Source organism: Rousettus aegyptiacus, unplaced genomic scaffold, assembly GCF_014176215.1.
Source record: "Rousettus aegyptiacus isolate mRouAeg1 unplaced genomic scaffold, mRouAeg1.p scaffold_m13_p_8, whole genome shotgun sequence".
Lineage (NCBI taxonomy): Eukaryota > Metazoa > Chordata > Mammalia > Chiroptera > Pteropodidae > Rousettus > Rousettus aegyptiacus.
Window position 1 is genome coordinate 38,019,254 of NW_023416311.1, and position 14,886 is coordinate 38,034,139.

The following is a 14,886-nucleotide window of genomic DNA, read 5'->3' on the forward strand; positions in this document are numbered from 1 at the left end:
ACAAACCTAAGTATAAAATGTCCTTTAGACTAGTGTAAACACAGTCTCAGCCTTATGTCTCCTATACCTAGACTTTCTCACTCTATTAAACTACTCAAGTAAAATTCAAGACCTGTATTTTGCTGAAGAATAACTCAAAGATTGCTATATTAGGAGATTTCCAAAGAGTTTGAATTGGTAATGATTCTAGCATAGACTGCTCAAATCGATGTGTTTGAGTGCTTAGACCTCAGGCTTAAAGATATTCCATTCCTGATATTCAGTGCTTTAAATAAGCTATAAATTCAATAGATTCTATTTATTCAGGTACATGAAACTACCATTTTTTTTAAATTAAAAATTTGTTTAAGATGCTAATTAACCCTCCTCTGACATGAGGCTGCCAGGAACAGGGTAAAGAACACCATACTCAATATGGGAGATGGGGGCCTAAGTACCATAAGCCTGGTAAAGTACTACCTCATTTGCACTAGGATGTTTTGTTTTGTTTGTTTTCCCTATTCATTCTTCTCTCATTTTTCTTCTGAATGTGGGCAAGCCATTTAACCTCTTGGAGCTTCTGTTTGTGCATCTGTAAAATGGGGATAATGCCACTTATTTAACAAGGTAGAAACAATAATTAAATGAGTCAAGAACGAGACAGAGCACTGAAAATTATGAAGTCCCCTTCATAATTTGTGAATAAAACCAGAATATTTTAGGCTGTGGAGCATCTCTTTGGAAGCCCTAAATGCTGGCCCTACTGAAATGTGTGTGGTGAAGCAACAGAAAGCGAAAACTAAAGGGCTGAACTTCTTTACTGTGCCCAGGTTAATGGGGTCAATATGAGGTTAACATGAGAGGGATTACAGAAAGGAGTTACCTGGAAGAAAAGCGACACAGCTGAAACTGGGCCCAGAAGGCACGGTGTCACATCTGACCTACCAATCCCCAGGCTTTTCTTCAGAAAAGTAACAGGAGGAAAAAGTGATCAATGACCATGGTCACAGAAACTCAGGCTTGGAAGTAACCTGAGAGGTCATTTACTCCAGTCCTCTACCTGGCTGGGGAAGCAATCTTCTAGACACATCACAGGCAACAAGCTTTCATCCAGAATCTCCATGATGACCTCCATTAACAGAGGCTCTCTCCTTTAAGAGACAGCCCTGCTTCCTTTCTAATCATTAGAAAGTTCTTCCTTACAATGAACTGAACTTCAAGTTTAAGGGCAGTGATTGTCAAATTATTTCCACTTTAACCATTGCCTTTACTCCTTACAGCAAAGTAATCATTGTGTGACAAAATGAATTATAGATTTTTAACTAAATTTTCTTTTTCAACAACCTAGTGGAGACCCCCTCATACTGGCTAGTGAATTGCAGTCGAATGCAATATGAGACAGTTATGCAACTTTCCAGTGCCAGCCACACATCTGTTATCGATTATTGTGAAGAATTCAGAAGCAAGCAGCTCTGGTCAAGGAGGTGGCAGCGACAATCTCTTTTCTCTCCCATCTGCTCACTCTGAAGGGTTAGAAAATGATGCCAAGACAGGTTGGGTAGTGGGCCCTACTTGATTACATCTAAGCAGTTAAGAGCATTATTCGAATTTCAGAACAAAATTTGAAATCCACAAGAAAACAGAAATAGTGTTCCATATCTGAAATTTGGACCACAGACTTGGTCTGAGATCTGTTTGAAAGTCTAATGGACTCCAAGTTGTCCCAATTGGATTTTTATATTGAGTTTCTGACTTCGATGGAATTCTATTAAGTTAACATTTGTGCCAACTAGTCACTGTTTAGGATATAGAAAAAGCTGGGAGGTGAAGTGACAGGGCTGGACAAGCTGGCCAGGTAAAAGCAGCCAAGGCTGAAACTCAACAAACTCAGCAGGTGGTGAAAATGTGAACCAAAGCAGAACTTAACCAAACAGTGTTGGGATTGGGGGGGCGGGGGGTGGGGGCGGGGCTGTTTTGCAGTAGCCCTGAAAGGCATGAATCAGAAGTTTTTCCGTTGGAACAGGTCAGGTTACAAAACGAACGTTATTCCACTCCTTAAAGAAGAGCTATAGAAATATGTTATAGTTACGATTCACTAAGTTGTAGACATCACCACAATGAATGTATTTTCAGGGAAACTGCTAATATAAACGGTGTGCCTACCTAAAAAAAAGGTCTTATTAAGCCCATTCATTTCCTAATAGAAACAGAAGAAAGCTAAAAATTGCTGATTTCTTAAAATCTATTGCAAAAGAATTTTTACTAATGAATTCAGCAAAGTCCCATCACGTGTCATTTAACTTTTTAAATTTCGGCTATCTACAATCAGCCCAAAACAGACAGAAAGAGAGAGAGGGAAATAACAATCTAAAAGGTACATCAAGCCACCATTCCTATTTAAAGATTTTATGCTGCAGAGTAAGCATGAGAGGGAGCTGGGAATTCGCTGGTCCCTCCCTGACTCTCCTGTCTCTGTTGCCTCTCACACTTGAAGCATTTCAGGCACTGATGATGAATGCTGTGTTTGAGGCTATGTACTTTTTCAAATCTAAGTGCCTCTAAATAAAAAACAAAAAACAAATGTTTCATCTGGCCCCAAAGAAACAGCAAGCTGTTCCAATGCTAAAGGAAACACTGATACAGTAAATCTTATACTTTACTGGAAGACGGTATGTTATTCTCCAATCTGGTAAAATACTAAGAAGTTTTCAAAAATAATATTGACCCCACACAATTTTTACTTTACACATGACTCTTCTGTACTCTTAACCAAATCTGCACCTTAGCATCTCATATCTGAGAATCGTGTGGTCAGAGTTGCTGAAAGAAACTCATGATTTTAGACCCAAGATCCTCAAATTGTGTGCCATGGTGCCTCAGGGCACAACAGCAAATTCATACGGGTGTTGCAGGATCTTTTATATTTTGAGGGAAACGTAGCATTATTCATCATCCCTCAGACACTGGATGAACTTCTAGTTCAAGCTAGTTCACAGTGTAACATTAGATTGTGCTGTATTTCTTTTGATGACATCATTCCTTTGCAAAGCTAGATTGTTGGTGGTTGCTGTGATAAAAAGCAAGTATTACGTGAAAAGTAATGTGGAAGAGCAAATTAGGGTAGTGAGATCCAATCTGATTTCAAAGTTTGAGAAGTTGTGAGGTGGCCAGTGATCGATTTATTGCCTCACAGCTCCAAATTCACCCTTCACTACCTACTGTGAGAAAATGAAGATGGGACTTTAAATAATAATAATAATTATTATTTATAATACAATATAATGATATTAATAATAATTTATATTAATAATAAAATAATTTTTTATTATTATTTTACCAGCAGGTATAATTCTAAGCTTTGTCAGTGAAGGGCATGGTAGAGACATTACAGGAAGAAGGACCTTTCCTTCTTGGTTCTGGTGCGGTCTTGCTGCAAATTCCTACAAGCACACATGGCACCTCCAGCACCCAGTTCCTGCAACATGGGCACCTTCTCTGGCAATTGGCTCCTGCTGTACCTGGTGGCCAGCACCAGCCGGCCTCCAGCAGCCTCTGCTAGCATCCCCCTCAGGTGGTTTGGTAGCAGAGTGCCTCCAGTGAGAAACCTTCTCATGAATACATTTCCTCAGTGCCCTCGAGGGTGGATTTCCAGCAAGTTCTACCAGCACAGCACCACAATGACTTCTCCGCCATCCAAGGAGCCACAGCCAGCCATCCCCTCTGCAACAAAGTCTAGTGTGGAAGAGAGGAAAGCTTGGGCTTGGTGCTTTATCTCAAACCCAGGGGGAAGTGACTGTTCCTTGCATTTGCTATTATTCCTCTATTCTTTAGATTTCTCTTTACTTCCTAATAGCCAGTCCTCATCAAAGTTAATATTTCTTTTTAAAAAAAAAATAGCTCGTTTTATTATTTTTCATTGTGGCAAAATACCATCTTAATCATTTTTAAGTGTATGTTTCAGTGTATTAAGTACATTTAACATTGTGCAACTCTCATCACCATCCGTTTCCAGAACTCTGAACCATGAAACTGAAACTCTGTACCCATTAAACCCTAATTCTCCATTCTCTCTTCCCCTCAGTTCCTGGCAACCACTATTCTACTTTCTGGCTCTGAATTTGACCACTGTAGGTGCACCAGATATGTGACATTACTGAGTACTTGTCTTTCATGCAACTGGCTTACTTCACTTAGCAGAATGCTCTCAAGGTTCATCCCTGTGGTAGTATGTGTCAGAATTTGTGTCCTTTTAAAGGTTGGATGGTATTTCATTGTATGGATATTTTGATTGTCCACTCATCTGTCAATGAACACCTTTGCTTCTACCTTTTGGCTACTTGCGAACAATACTGCTATAAACATGGGTGTATAAATACCTGTTCAAGTCCTTGCTTTCAATCCCTTTGGGTATACTCCCAGAAGGGGAATTGCTAGATCATAAGGTGCCATACTGTTTTGCTAGTTAATATTTCTCTGTATTAAACTTTTCTGTCCAAATTATCATGTGGTTTATCTCCTGACTGGCTCCTGAGTGAAACATGCAAGGCTCAACAGGTGCATACATTCCATTAGTAAGTAACTATGGTGAAGAATGAAATAAAAACTTATTTTTTAATATTTCAATTTATGGGTATTATTTTGTAACATGGCTGTAAGTTATTAGTACATAACTACTTAATAAGTTATTGGACCTAAGCACTTAATAAATGAAACTGTTAGCTATTTCTTTCGTCGTAGAAATGACATACATAAACTGCAGAGGCACTAACGCGCCATGAGTTAAGAACACTTGGGAACCTTTGACCCTGTCTTCGTGTTTCTAGCTGTCATTAGGACCAGTCTGCTTGGACGGTTCCTAAGGCTCTCCCTGTCTGGAGCATCCTTATTTTTGAAAGCACAGCAGATACACATACACGCTTTCCCTGAAATGAGACCATGGGTTGAAAGTTCAAGTGCCCACCAAGGCTACAGATAGAATAATCTATATCTGCCACAACTATTGTCTACTGCGGGCCTGCACGCACATAGGCAGCAGAGATAAGCAGGCTGTGGGTGAGACGCCAGGATGCCAGCTAAAATACAAACCTGTCTCTCCCAAAGAAAGCAATGGCAATCCAAGTGAGTGTGAATGATGATACCAGTGGCAAAATCATGAATGTGCACTCCTACACGTAGATTTGAATGATTTGAAAAGTAATCATTCAGAAACTCTAACATTTGTTTTCATTAACTGTAAATTACTTCGAACACACCTTATAATGAATCGCAACATCTTGCGCAGCTTCACTGTGGGAGCAGCTGCTGCTGGTCTTTTTTCTGCTGCTACACCCTTTTCATACCTCTCCAAAATCTTTGCTCAGGATTCAACTCTCCTTCATAAAGTCACAATAAACTTCTACAAAAAGCTGATCATCTTGATGTTAGTTGTCTTCTGAGGCAGATTTGTAAGCTATTTAAAACACAAGATTATACCTTGTAAGGGTTTCCCTACATCTTTCTTTCTAGAGAGTAGAACACATATTGGACACTTCGAAGGCACTATATAAATAATTAAATAACCATTGAACCATTTCATAATATTAAATTATGACATAAGCTTAATTTCCCCTCATCCAAAAAATACATTTAAGTACAAGGAATCGTGTACATAAATAATTGCTATCTTCAAAGAAAGAAAACAAAAAAAGAAAATTTCCACTGCGTCTGGAGAAATGAGGCTAGTAATCTGCACCAATCCATAAATCTACCAGGTTTACAAAAAATCTATCAGAAAAAGAGCCAAGAAGAAAATAGTTCTGACAGCTGCAACCCTTCTGTTTTACAACATGCCGAGAATGGATGCACTTCTTTTAATATCTTCATAAACAGAGTGGTGAGTAAATGCAAACATCCCCAGTAGAAGCCACTGCAGTTTAGGCTTCAACTAATGGATTGTGCTTATCTTTATGGAGACAACCTTACCAGCCATGCATCAAACCCACCACAGTTGTCCTAGGAACCATTAATAAGATGGCTTGAACAAGATTCCATTTCAGTTCTTGGAATTTCCAGAGTTGGCAAAGGTACCAGCAGCAGCTGCCCACTTTAAGAGAGCTGCAACCTCATCATCCTCAGAGGGGTGGGGGAGCTTTGTTTCCTTTATGTTAAGAACTAACATCCGGCACTGGGCCACCTGAATACATATACTGATAAATCCCAGATGAGAATTCCAGACACCTCTTTACTCAAGGCATGAACTTCTCTCAGGCACTAAACATTCTATTAAGTAAGTCTCTTAGGAGTAAGCTTTCCCTCAGAGGGTGTTTGTGTTTACAATATGCTGTGTTTTCTAAAGCCACTTTGGGATCCATCATTGCACAAAAGATAATTAATTTTGGCATCTGTTTACATAATGGATAAAATTAACCTGTGAATATAAAAAGGCAGCACCTTGGTTGTCCCAAATATTCTGTTACCTGGACCAAAGGAAGGAAAAAGTACCCCACATAGCCCCAAATTCTGAACCAGCAACCCAGTTCAGAACCAAATAATTTATGTGTTTAAGTTATGTCTTAAAATTATCAGTAATAATAAGTATAATTTATTAAGCACCTACTATGGGCTGGGTATTATGCTAGGTACATTATAGAACATATCTCATTACATCTCAGCAAGGTGGGGATTTTAGCTTTGGAAGCACTGCTGTATATATTGCCACTGATCCTCATGACAACCACGTGAGGCAGAAATCTTAGGTATTATTGGCTCCATTTGCTTCTGGTGAGGATACAGATCCTCAGAGAAATTAGGTGGCTGGCCCAAGATCACTTAGCTTGAACTGAGTATGAACTGAGACTAGAATGTGGGTCCTTTGACCTCATTCCATACTTTTCTCTATGCTATGGTGTCTCTGATTGAGCAGAGAACAATAATTATATTTCAAAGCAAACATGCCACATGCTCCAAGTAAGAAAGGTCAGATGGCACAGCCTGGCTGATGTGGAGGAAGAGGGATCCAGACATTAATAGAAAAGGGGAAGTCCAGAGCAGAAACAGGTGTTGCAAGAGGGAAGGCGAAGAGTTCCACTTTACACATCTGAGTCTGAGGCCAGAGCAAGTCAATCAAGGTGGGTATATGCTTGGGCCCCTTCTATCAGACCAATTTCTCATATAACCAGGGCTCTCCAAGGGAATGCTGCTGTTTCTATAAAGCTCATAATTTTTTTATGAAAATATTTCTAAAATAGATTGCAAAGCATATCTCCTCTTCACTAAACAAAGGCGATGGAATGCACTTTATTTTTCGACAAACTAAATCATTGTTGTTAACTACACTGTTCTCTCATATAGATACGAACCTATTTTGCTCACTAAGCCCTGCCTAATAAAGCTATCCGTTTCCATTGTCATTACAGCTCATTTTCATTGTCGTTACAGCCAGTCATCAATTTCTACCCAATTTAAAGAGACAAGAAGATGCATGTAATCAAGATTTCACATTCTTCTTAAATACTCCAAAAAGCCTGTCCTAATATATAGATCCGTAGAACAGATGTAATATCCTTAATATAGTAGAATCATGTTTTCAGGTGAGAGCTGGGACATTAGGTTCTAAAATCACTAAAGTGAAATTGCCCATAGTTAAAATTACCTGGGAAATTCCTTAAATGGCCCAGAAAGTACAGTACTGTCTACATGGTTTTGTATCTACACAATACTTATCAGTTCCTCTAACTCTTAGTCTATGTTTCTCTATAGTTGCCAATCAGATGTGTTCAAGTTCTTTTTCCACAATGGTGTTAAAATCATTACCACCCATTTGTCCGTCTCCTGAATGGTTTCTAACTCTGTTAGTAGTGAGAACAGTTAGAACTTGTCCTCTCCGTCGGTTTTATCAGCAGGTAGCCATCACTTGTTCAACATAAGCGATGTGGTTACTCTCTGGTCATGAAGTGGCTAAATATAAATAGCCAGGATTTCCCAACAGCTGTTTTCTTCCTCAGAGCCTGATGTCACTTTTTACTGACAATTTCTAACAATATTTTTTTCACATTCTAATTGGAGGTCCAAGGGACCCAAAAAGGACCAAAGTTTGATGGAGAAAACCAGAGGTTTATTGTTTGCTCCAGAGGTAGCTGTAGATGTCACCGTTCAGATGTCATCTTCACTTATGTAGTTCTTCATTCTGCAAATATTTATTGAGTATCTACCATATGTATAGCTACAAATGGTGTAGATAAAACAATCACGGTACCTGCCCTCACTGAGTCTATACTACAGTGGGGGAGCAGGACAGACACTAATAAAAATTTAGTATGGTAAGTGCAATAGCACAAAAGTATGGGCCACTATGAAAGCTCACAGGACAAGTACCTAAATCAGACTTGGGGGAGGGGGTCATCACAGAAGGCTTCCTGAAAGAAGTGAGGCCTAAGATAAGACTTGAGCATCAGGAATTAGCCAAGGTAGGGGAGGTGAGGGAGAGAGAAGGAAAGATGGTACCAGGTAGAGTTAGCAGCATGTATAATGGGCCAAAGTGAAAGAATAAATGGTAAGAAAGAAAGGCTAAAGAAAAGGCCAATCCTCAGGTAGCTACTGGCATCTCTCAGAAAGATAATTTAGTAACATGACTAGAGACAAGAAGCCAGATTGCAAGGGGTTGCAGAATAAACTGATGTTAAGGAAATAGAGAAAAGATTGGGGGAGTATTCATTTATGAAGTCTCACTGAAAGGAATAAATTGAGAGAGCACTCTGAGGAGAAAACACTATCTAAAGAACACAATTTTAGCACAGCTTTGAGTGGTTTTGCTGAAAGAATATTTAAATTCCCATAATTCTCCCACTGGCCAACACCAACCACAGGGAAGCTGGGCACCATCAATCTCTTACAAAAACACATTTGCAAGAATTTGCGTGGACTCCGACATGAGTTTGAATACTGTAAATAAAAAAGAATAAAGTCAAACCCTACTCCCATGCTCCGTGGCCGGTGCTAGTCTAGCTGGTCTTACCTGAAGCAGGGCAGCACAGAGTGTTATCTTAAGGCACCTGGGAGGCTCCCAAGCCTCAAATTATCCTCTTAGCATAACAGGAAATACTCATTAGAGGCAGCACTTTGGGCTACAATTTGCCCGATTTTCTGTTCTACCATCAGGTTCTTTTAAAAGTACAAGTGTCTCTTGGAGAAAAGGTCTGTCTATGGACGACTAACATCTAAGAGTAAATGAATTCACTGGTTTATTTGTTCATGCAGAGCACATCTGAGGTAGAAGCAGGGATGCAGAAATTGAGGGTAGGGTGGTTTGGAGGGTTGGGGAAGCATTGAACACAAGCTCATCCAGTCCTTATTCCACCCTGGGCACTAACCCCAAGCCTGCCTGACACCAAGCAAAGGCGAAAAGAAGTGAATATACTCAGCAGACAAATTGCAGGGCAGAAGTGTGAATTTCAAATGGTTGGGTGTCTTTATCTTTAGTGATGCAAACTTTTTAAATGATGTAAAATACTCAGAACTGTTCTGATTGAGATTCCCATCTCTGTTTTTCTAAATTGAGTTAGCCTCCAAAAGGCCATGAATCAAAGAAATGATTTTCGTGAGGCCATTATTTCTTTTGAAGCATTTCCAATTTGTAAGTAAAAATTTATGATTTTTACCACTTATCTCAACAACAGTCAGTCCTCTAATCTAAGGTGAAAAGCTAAAATCTATTATAAAAACAAAATTACAATAGGCCTACATTCATATAATCTGGCATCTCTGAAGCTGAGCAAACACATCAATGATAGCTAAAGTTAGTTGGTTTATAGCCCAAGAATTCACAAAATGGTAGCCTGAGGTTTGAATCCAGATCAGAGAGTTTTCTTGGGCCAGATAAGTTTTGTTTTTCACCTCAACTTCGGTGCTTGGTGCTTTTCGATGGGACCTGTTCTCTGCAAGTTGGCTCCAGGGCTCTTGACATCCAATGCTCCATACAAAGCATTTACACTTTCATTTCTTGCCTGGTTCAAACAACTCTCTCCTACTAAAGCAGAACTCCTGCATTACCCGTTTCGGAGTGGAACACATGTGGTTTATTGAGCAACAGGATCACTAAAAAAACGATAAGCCACAAAAGTGTGCAATACCACTGGTAAGCAGACTCTTAACAAAAGAGAAGACCAAAAACACCAGTGAGGCTCACCTGTCCCAGGATAAGCCATATAACTGTGGCTTCGAAACCACTTTTTAACAGAAGTATCTGCCACGAGTCACCGTCTGACCTCGCCTCACGTACAAGGCTCCTACAAGATCCCTGACACCCAGATGTCACAGAACACAAACCTAGCAGCCAATGTCCAAGCCAGGCTTGGCAGAGGAAACAACCCTGCTATTCGGTGAGCTGCGGCTATACTGCAGCACCTGTAGTATGCAAATCACAACACTCAATTTGGAACACTTCACAACCGGCCCTCAGTCAGTTGAGCCACTTGGTAGCTATTTAAGACATTTACTGCATGCAGTACAGACACTGTGCCATCACCTGTCTGTCTGTACGTTCTGGCACAGAGGATTTAAGTCCCTACCTCAACTCCATCTCAGTTCCTCATGACACTCCCCATCACACACTGCGTAAAACCCAGGATCAGAAAGCTAGTGCTCAAAGGAAGCTTTTGAGGTCCTCTCATTCAATCTCCTCATTCCTCAAACTTGTTCATGAATGGGAGATTAGGCCCAGCAAGTTGACAGGACATGTTCAAAGGCTTGTCATACAAGTGTCTTAACGGGGACTAGAACCTGAATGTCCAAGGCCCTCACTTTGGAGTTCTCTGTGACCAGTCCCCCCAACACACTGTATCTTTCTGCAGCCTAGTCCAGTATTCTTGCACTTGATAATTTCTCTTTCTCGCATAATAAGAGCCATAACTGATATAATATCCTGGGCAGCTAATGAGGAGCGTGCTGAGGACTTCTAATCCTGTCGCCGGCTTTACCACATGTCCAGCCCATTCTCCACCATTTCCCCAAGTTTGCTGCCAAACAGAGGCCAGAGAATAGCCTGGAAAGCCCCCTACCCTGCAAAGGCAAGGCTTGCCTATCTGATGACAGTGGTACCTGAGATCAGAGACTCCTTGGCGGGGAGGGGGAGAGGAGAGAATGCCGAGAAACCTCAGTAGCGGAGATGGGGAGGAGAGCCTGAGAGGTAGGACCCAGGTCCCTGAGCTTTTTGTCCTCCACTCCCAGCATGATGTTGTCCCACCAACCCTGATGGCGCTTCCTGATGGATGTGTGAGGACATCCTTGTCACAAAGAAGTGGCCGCCCTCCTGACAGGAGGCAGAAAGGGAAGTCTTGTAAGGTAGGAAAAGGTGTGTAAAAGCTCCTGATCGCAATCTGGAGCCAGGAGCCAAGTCGGGTCCGCCCTGAGATTTTTCCCAGGAGCCAAGGGTATAGTGAGGAGTTCAGGGACGCATATGGTAAAGGGTAGGAACTTACTAAGTTGTTAGCAGAGAAGGGGCAAACCAGCAATGGAAAAACACTGGTCTATGAAGGTCAGGCCAAATTTTTGCCTTACAATGTGCTCAAAATCCACTTGAGGCTGCTTTATACAAGCCACACAACACTTAGCTCATTGCATTTCTGTACTTCCACTCACCGGAAACACTGAATTCCAACAGAATGACTTTCCACAGAAGCGTTGGCATTTTAATTAGGCTCATTCTCCATCACCCGCATGCAGCAAATACTTGTTCATAAACTAGAAATGTAGAAATGTTTCTTGTCAAGTTTTCTTAAGGCCTACTTACTGCCCATAGCAGCTCTCAGACAAATACCTGCGTTTCTGCATTTGCTTTGTTGTCCTGAGATTTGATAACAGGATTTCCTCCAGCAAGCGCTCCTTCTGAGGTTCTCCGCAAAGCCAGCTCGGAGATCTCACCCCGAAGTACCACTCTCTTGAAGATTATAGACAGAGGACCACAGGGGTCTTTGCTCTTATGTTCCAGGGGTAGACAAAGAACTAATTACCAAAAGAAGTATTGATGCCAAAGGATAAAAATCAATGCTAACTCTAATGGTTGAAGGTAGTAGAACTTCAGAGCTCATTTATAGACGGTTTACACAAACGAACATGTAAAATTATCTTGGCTAGCTAAAAAAAAAAAGTGCAATACAAACAAATGTAAATGCAAAATAAGATGATGACATAAATCTCACACTACCTTTTAATGGGCACTTTGCTTTAGGGCAAGAGAGTCAGGGATGAGTTAGTTTCCCACAAGATGGGATGACTTTGTGCAAATACCTTGTTACTTTGTCCACAGAATACAGGCCATGGGTGATTAAAAGAGAGATGACATAGGCTAGGTGACAGCACAAAGTCATTTTCCTCTATACTTAGCACTAGTCTGACCTTCATCAGAAAGTGAGATCAGAGGATTTGGCTTGTGCCCAGAGGACAACAGTCATAAGATCTAAAGAAGATGGAAGCAAAAAAAGAAAAAGAAAAAAAAAAAAAGATTCAAACTGGTTCACAGTAAGGCAAGGAGACAAAGAATGTTGGGCAGAAATTTTCCAGATCAAGCTGCATTTGATGTTAACTAGTCACTCTTTTATCTTATGTTAACTATATCCAAGTAACTTAAAAATGAACGTAGGGATGTAGGGAGCCTTTATGAGCTTGTAGATTCTTGAGTTTACCCACTGGTAAAACCCAAAGGATTTTTCTCCATACCAAAACAAAGGAAGGCAATATTTGTCAGGGGACTCCTCTGAGATAATAGGATAGGTCTGATCCTTTTATGTGTGCCCTGGGGCCTCTACAGGTAGGTTGGACACACTGGGGTGGGAGTGGAGGGGGCGGGGATAGCCAAGATGAACCATACTGAAACTGCTGCTGGAGAAGCTCACACCACTTGGTTTTTTCCCGGACCATACTACACTTCTCCAAGGTCTGAGCCTGCGTGGTCACACATCCCACCCAGACAGGCATGGTGGTGGGAAGAATGCTGGGGTCAGGAGGTAAGATTTTATCCCAGCTCTGGCACTATGATGCTGAATAACGATGGACACATAACTTGATTTCTTTCTCCTAAATTTCATCTGTAAAATAAATTGATTAGACTAGATCAAACGGCTTCTCATCTCATGCCCAGTAAAAGTCAACTCATTATAACTGTCCATAAGGCTCCACCTATTCTGGCCCCTCACTAGCTCTCTAGCTCATCTCCCCTTTTATCAGTCCCTCGTCTGTTTCTGGAATACCACACCTATTCCCACCTCGGAGTTTTTGCATCTGCTTGCCTGTGCCCGGAATGTTCTTCCCCAAGATGTTCATAGGTCTAGCTTCCTCAGATCTTTCAAATGAGTCTAGTATCACATTCTCAGTAAGGATACACAATTGCAAACCCTCTATACATGCGACGATCCTTATCTCCCTTTTCAGCTTAAAAAAAAAAAAAAAGTTGGTTTTTTTCCCCCTCATATCACTTAACCTACTATATATTTTACTAGTTTTGTTTGTTGTCTGTCTCCCCCACTAGAAGGGCAGAGGTTTCAATCTGCTTTGTTCACGGGTGTATTTCGAGTACCTGGAAGAGTGCCTGGTACATAACAGGAATTTAGTGAATGGATGCGTGCAGGCATGAGTGAAAGGGAGGGCAGGAGGAGTACAGTTCTCTACAGTGTCTTCCAGCTCTGAGGTCTGTGGTTTATGTTGTCGAAGGACTCTGCTCTGTCGCCACTGTACCAGGATGGACTCTACAACCACATGAAACAACAAGCCGGCCCAGAGCTAGATGTGGTGTGTTTTCACTCTGCTGAACCACTTCTCCAGTGCTGCTTCCTGTACGCTCCATGCCCTGAGCTGAAGGGCCATGTACACCCTGCACTCTCAGCAACACCACGACCTCTGAACGTTCTCTGTGGAGAATTCTTTATATCTGATAAACATATTTCTATGGGAAATTCTTTAAAGTTGGTAAATATATTCTATATGTATGTGTGTGTATATACATAAATACATATATACACACACACATATATATGTATTCAGCTCCATTTTCTAAGGCAAAATGAGTATCATTTTGGAGAGCATAGTTACAGCCATCTCCTTTCTCTAATTCTTCATCTAAAATTCCTGGGAGAAAGAGAATTAAGCTTCCCTACTGCCAATATATCACACTATTAATGTAACCTGAGGTGAGAAGAGGTGACACTCCCACGTGCATTTAGGCCAGTTCCACTAGAGGGCAACCTGGCCTGGGCGTGCTGGTATTCAGGGTGAAATTTACCAGCAACGCAGACTAGGAAGCTCCACGAGACCCTCCCTTCTCTTCCACACATATCCTTCTGCCTCCTCCTCACCTTTAACCTGCTTTTTTGCAACCGGTAATTTATAATTCACTCTTAAATGGTTCATGCTTATTCATGAATGCATTTGACTTAATCGCTCCAGCCTTTAGAAGCTTTATGTATACTTCTTTTTTCTGCTAAAGTATGTTACTTACCCTCCCTTTGGAACTCTCCCCAAAACTCACTTCTTCCACAAAACCTTCCCAACCAAACCTGGCCCTGGTCCCAACTGTATATATGCCATTATATACAGTCACAGACACATAACCATTTTTATATGTTGGCTAGAATGTGCCTATATACATATATAAAGAAAATTGACAGAGAATCACATGCACAGCTCTGGGCATCTGGTAGGCAAATGTACATTCAACATAAATGATGTGCCAGTGACCACATTCCAGTAGTAGTCATGGCTCTAGGAAATAGCACTGGCTGCCAAGCATTCAATTAGTGAGACCAGAAACTAGATATATTAACACCCACCTACGTCTTTCAGTTTTTAGTTCCTTTCTAGTGTTTAATTTAAACTCTAGAAAGTCTTGAGTAGAAAAATTTTAGATAAACTTCTCAAATATTACACATAAACCTGAACAAA

General features: G+C 40.9%; 1 protein-coding gene across 3 annotated transcripts in view; it reads right to left on the minus strand.

The window, feature by feature from the left end:
* The window catches only part of TNFAIP8 (TNF alpha induced protein 8), a 104,657-nt gene that overhangs the window by 38,516 nt on the left and 51,255 nt on the right, over positions 1-14,886 (minus strand). The window lies entirely within an intron of this gene.